Source organism: Cetorhinus maximus, chromosome 7 (genome assembly GCF_964194155.1).
Source record: "Cetorhinus maximus chromosome 7, sCetMax3.hap1.1, whole genome shotgun sequence".
Lineage (NCBI taxonomy): Eukaryota > Metazoa > Chordata > Chondrichthyes > Lamniformes > Cetorhinidae > Cetorhinus > Cetorhinus maximus.
In genome coordinates this window covers 111,783,026-111,789,025 of record NC_135885.1, presented here as the reverse complement: position 1 = coordinate 111,789,025, position 6,000 = coordinate 111,783,026, and positions in this window count along the sequence as shown.

The following is a 6,000-nucleotide window of genomic DNA, read 5'->3' as shown; positions in this document are numbered from 1 at the left end:
TTATTATCCTTCATTACTCTGTCTAATGAAGAAAGCAAGAAACGATTTTGTTTCAGTGGGAAAGAAAATTCAGTGATGAATTGTTGAAAACTTTAGTGAAGAGATACTGCCCCTAACCTGACACTTTATCATTGACAGTGGCTTCTAGTGCAGGTTTAATACAAAAATTAGGAAAAAGAAGTGCTAGGAAAAAATCCCAACCTGTATCCACCTGTCCACTTTGGATGTGGTGTTGTCTTCTGCCAAGGGTCAAAGCTCTTGATTTTGCATCTGGCATTTGAAGCACCTTTGAACAATTGTAAAAAGGTTTGTGGGTAAGTTTACTATTTTATTTTGTGAATTATTAATGTTTCATGTAAATTTCTAACATTTATGTTCCAGGTTCAAGTATATAAAATGGGTTTGGTGACACACTGTCATGGTAGCAGTGTGCCACGGAGTTTATTTTGTAAAATGTGATTAGATAACTTGTAAAATTGTCAGTCAGAAATAACACTCAAAGATGTTTCAGGGACCTGATAGGTTTCTGTTTCCGGCTTGATTGGACCAATAAGTTGAAGGAATAGTGATCTTTGGGATCTGACAGGTTGATGCTGTAAGATGAGATTTGTTGAAGGGGCAGTGGACTTTGATTTGTGATAGAGAAGGGACTCCGAAGCACAAACATGTACATTCGCATGGTTGCTAATAAATTATTTATTTATCTATTTCAGAACATGACTTGTGGTTAAGAATCCTTAATTATACTATTAACAGAATGAAACAATTTATAAAACCATAATTTACAGCACAGAGAGAGGCATTATGGCCCATTGTGTCTGTGCTGACTCTTTGCTAGAGCAATCCGAAGCCACTAATCCTTCTTTGCTTAAAATATTTATCCAACGTTCCCTTAAAAAGATGCAATGATCTCTAACTCAACTACTCCCTGTGTTAAGCATCCCATGACCCAACCACGTTCTACATAAAGAAATTGCTCTTAACATTTCTCCTCATTGTGTGTGATCATTTTAAATTGATCACCCCTTGTCACAGAAAACCTAACCAGAAGAAATAACCTTTGTTATCACTTTATCTAAACACATCATAACTCCTAAAAATATGTTGAGAATTCACCTACACTGTCTGGAATCTTCAGGTCCCGTGAACAGTGGGGAGCTTGGCGGGCGGAATTAAGCTTCTCCTCCAAAATTAAGTTCACCACCAGTCAAAAATTAGAATGTTCACATTTATGAGTGTATATAAGTGGCATGCACCTGGCGAGGCTGACTTCTTCCAGGACTTTGAAGTGAGTAGTCACTGCTTTGGCCTCCTTGGGATCATTCAGATATGTCAGCCTCTTGACTGAGATCGGACACTGGTACGTCAGGCTGCACAAAGGCTGGACAGGGGAGGGATGACCAGCAGGGAATGGTGGAGAGCAGACTGGACTGGGGAGGGATGACCAATGGGGAATGGTGGAGAGTAGACTGGAGAGCGGAGGGATACCAGCTGGGAAGGGTGAATCAGAGGCCGGACAGGGGAGGGAGGACCAGGAGGGAAGGGTAGAGCGGAGGCTGGACACAGGAGGGACGACCAGCGGGGAAGGGTGGGAAGTAATGCGGGGAAGGAAGACAGACCGTCAGGGACTTGTTTAGAAGGTTAAATATGTCATGCATATCTTGGTCTCGTAGGGTGGTGTAAGGCCTCTCTGGGCAGTGTCTAAAAGGTGTGGTCCATGAGTCCAAGCATTTGGTCCTAGGGGTTTGAAGGTGGGAATTGGGACTCAGAGGGTACAGTCACAGTCAGAGAAGGGAGTTGGATGTGGAAGGGGGGAAGTGCTAGACTCACAGGTGGGTAGTGGATAGTCTCATAAGGGTGGTTGCAGAAAGTCACGGTACAGCTGGCCTAAGGAATGGGAGGGGTCAAGGTCAGGAGGGGCATGGGCATGTTGACAGTGAATGATACAGGGGGGAGATGTCCACAAAAATGATAATTGGGTCCAAGGTAACCGGGGAGGCTGAATGGTTACAGGAGGGAGAGGAATGAGAAGGCGGTGATTGTAAAGGAGGATGGGGGGACCTTGGTGGGTAACTGGGAGAGGGTAGATGGTGCTTGATGCTCTGACAAAGCGCTCTCACACCATGCAGGAGCTGTCAAGGTTGTTGTGCAGTTTGTAAAACTTCTCAAGATATGGGTGGGGTCTCAGAATGGGTAGGAGGAGTTAATGCCTTATTTTTTGGGCTGAGTGAAGGGACACCCTATTAATAATTAGCCCACTCCATGGAGAACCAGGCTCAGCTGAGTTCTGCTCTCAAGGTTCCAACATCCAAGAAACCAACATTGCTCCATGACCAATGGGTTGCATTCCAGCGAGAACCCATCAAGGTGTGGAACTGCTGTTCAATCTGTGCGATTTTGTCATCTGCTGCTGTCAGAGGCAGGGATGAAAGGAGGGAGGGATGTGCATACCTCCAAGGGGCACGAGTGTCAACAGCAGAAAACTCCTGAGTCCAAACCTCCATCCTCCCTGATAAATGGTCATGGCCGATAAGGGTTTATGTAGTAAGTCTTTCTATGATACCAAGACAGTGGTCTCTCTATGGAGTCTCAAGAGTAATGGAAGCAAGCTGAATAGTATCTGAGGGAGGATTCTCGCACATGAATGTCATCACCCCAGTCAATGTGCCATGTCTCCATGCACAGTCGTGCATGAACATGAGAACACTTATCTGTGGTCCTCCAGAAAGTTTTTCACCTGGAAGGGGTTGACATGTCTAGACGGAAGCTAGGCCAAGGGCTTAGCACTGGCTTTATGGCTGAGAGATGGAGGCTAATCGACAAAGACTATGCTTACCAGATGGATTATTGCAATTTGTTCACAGATCCACTGAGGCTGAGATGAAGCAGGCTCCAGGAAATGCTGCTTTATACTGGCTCTCATCCAGATGAGGAGGAGGAGGGACTGGCGCAGGTTATCCCAGGGCCAGAAGAAGCAATAGCCTGAGTAGCAAGAGTCAGCGGAACCTCAAGAAGGTCAGGATGCTGGTGACCAAGGACTAGTGCAACAGTGAGCATTTGCCCGAAATCAGGTATTTTGCAGAAGGTGCAGCTACCTACAGATGAGTGAAAGGCAATGCCAGAGCTGCCTTATGATGGCCCAGAATGTGGTTGCTCACATCTGCCAGCTTCTCCATGAGGACCTGCGGCCACAAGGACGTGGAGGCAATCCCATGCTGGTGGCTTTAAAGGTCACTGCCGCCCTAAACTCCTTTGCCAGTGGATCCTTCCAAGACTGCACTGGGGACCTACGTGGCATCTCTCAGTCAGCAACAGACAATCGCATCCAAGAAATGACAGATGCCTTGTTCAGGAGATCGCACCAAATTGTCCAATTCTGCTTGATCCCGAAAGCCAGGCTGCTACAGCATTGGATTTTGCAGTAATTGCAGGATTCCCGCAAATGTAAGAGGCTATTGATAGCTCACATGTGGCCCTCAGAGCTCCCTGGCATCATCCATTCATTCAACATTCATCAATAGGAAAGTTTTCCACTCTTTGAAAGTGCAGAAGGCAAATCCTACATGTTAGTACTCGAGCTCTCATGCGCCTACATTCTGTACTGCTCGCAGGTGCCACAGGCTTTTGAAGGACCTCAGAGATAGTAAGGCTGGCTCCTCAGACAAGGGATACCCTGAGATGACCTGGCTGATGATGCCAGTTCACTATCTGCAGAGTGCTGCTGAGGAGAGCTACGGTGCTGCACATGCCTCCACAAGGGCCAAGATTAAGCAGACGATAGGCTGCCTAAAGGTGAGGTTCAGGCCTTCAAATGTTGCAAGTGAACATATATTTACGAGTGCCAAAAACTATATACAATTGTTGTACACCCATGCCACCTATGTGCTTGCAAAACTTCTTTACCTTTCTTTTCCTATTACGACGTCTAGGTGCAGCCCCCAACATCCACTGCTGAAGTGGAGGTAGCCTGCTGACTACTATGCCCTGTTGACTGATGCCTTTGGTGGGCACCCTCTGGTGGCCGGAGGCCTAGAGGGCCTTGGCCTGCTCAAGTGCAGGAGCACCCTCCTCGGTCTGACCTTCTGGAGGCAATGGGGTCACTGGCAGAGTGGAGGTGGAGCGGCAGAGCACCCTAGGAGCATCCCGGGATGAAGCCCTCATGGTGCCTTGCTGGCAGTCCTCCTCCCTGTGGATGCCCAATGACACCTCCCTGACTTCTTGAGAAGCAGGGGCACCTGAAGGAAGATTGAAGTGCCCTGTAACCCTTTTGCCTAGCTACTGTTGCACTGCACCCATGACTAGCACGATGGAGTGCAGGTCCCAGCGCAGATAAGGCAGCCACTGTGCATTCTGCTGGACCTGGGTCTCCAAGACAGCCGCCACCTTTTCCATGGAGGCAGCCAAGTGTTCACGACAGCAGACAGAACATGGATTGACTCTTCCAACCTCTGGTCCAGTCTTTGGCATCTCTGCCTGATGTTCCCCTGTCTGTCTCTGAATTGCCATCCGGTCTCTGGCCGAAACCAGAAGCTCATCATCAACATGGTGCTGAGCAGGAGCCTGGTCTCCAGCAATCCTCTGGCTGTCAAAGACCTCGGCTGTCACTTCCCTATCAGATGTGGACCCATGTCAGTGATGCGCTCATCAGATTGTGACCCAGAGCCTATTCTAGAATATGCACCCACTGAAGTGTATGTATCTGTTCTGGTGGAGGGTGCAGGTGAGGATATGAAGATGCATCCTCTGAGGATTCTTAGGCATCATCCTCAGAGGTGAGATTGGAGCTGGTTCTGTGACTGGCTACTTGTTATCATAAGGGATTAGGTACTTGAGGAGATTTAAATTTTGAATGGGCTTTCATGAATGGGAGTGTTCTTTTTAATATAGTGATGGCTGTAATAGATATTTAGATCTTTATTTTATTTCATCTCAACATGGCTCAAGGTCTTCTCATGGAGGATGCTGGGTGAGTTGGCATGGAGAGTGTAAAAACAAAGGGTGTGTTGGATGGGAGGATGAGTTGGCATTAAGATTGGATGGTGGCTATAAGGGAACATTGGGTGGGAGGGCATGAGTTTGTATTATGTTGGCATGGGGGCTATAAGGAGCTACAGGTGGCTGCAGGCCTGGGTTGGCATGATTTTACATGAATTGGCATGGGGCATGGAGGTGGCATGGGGAGTGGATGGGGAAATGGTGGACTGTTAGGGTTGAGGGCTAGAGGGCTAAAATTTAAGGAAGCAACAGAGAACCAAGGTGGGTTTATTATGAGGCCACCTCCAGTCTGCGTCTGGGGGAGGCAAGCTTTACTCCATTGCAAACCTGCTTTCCTGAATGAAAATAAGGTCTGACGGGGTACTTTCTCCCAAAGCAGGTAAGGCAGGCTGGGAAATTTTCTGACCCATGCTACCTGCCTAGAGAGTGAAAATCTGGCCCTTATCATTTTTATGTGCGGCAATGGCAAATATAAATCCAAACTTTACTACACCATTGTCCATGTGACCCTATGCCTGACAACAAGTTGTCTATGTATCATGCCTTTAAGTTGGTTAAGCAACCCAGGATACTTCATAGGACTGTTATCAGATAAACACTGAGACTGGGCCAAAGAAGAAAACATTAGGATAGCTGGCAAAATGTTTTGTCAAAGAAATAGGTTTTAAGATATTTCTTAAAAGGAGGAGATGGAGGTAGGGAGACCTGTAGATTTGGGGAAGAAAATTAAGAGTTTAGAGCCTTGATAACTGAGGGGACAGCTGCCAATAGTGGGGTGGAGGGAGTGGAGGATGCACAAGAGGCCAGACTTAGAGATAAAAAAGAGTTCTCAGAGGATTGTAGGGCTGGAAGAGGTTCTTGATAATGAGGGCTGAGGCCATGGAGAAATTGAAACATGAGGATCAGACTTTTAAAATTAAGATTTTTATGGATTGGGAGCCAATATAGGTCAGTGAGCACAGGGCTGATGGGTGAACAGGGCTAGTGTGAGTTAGAATACAGACA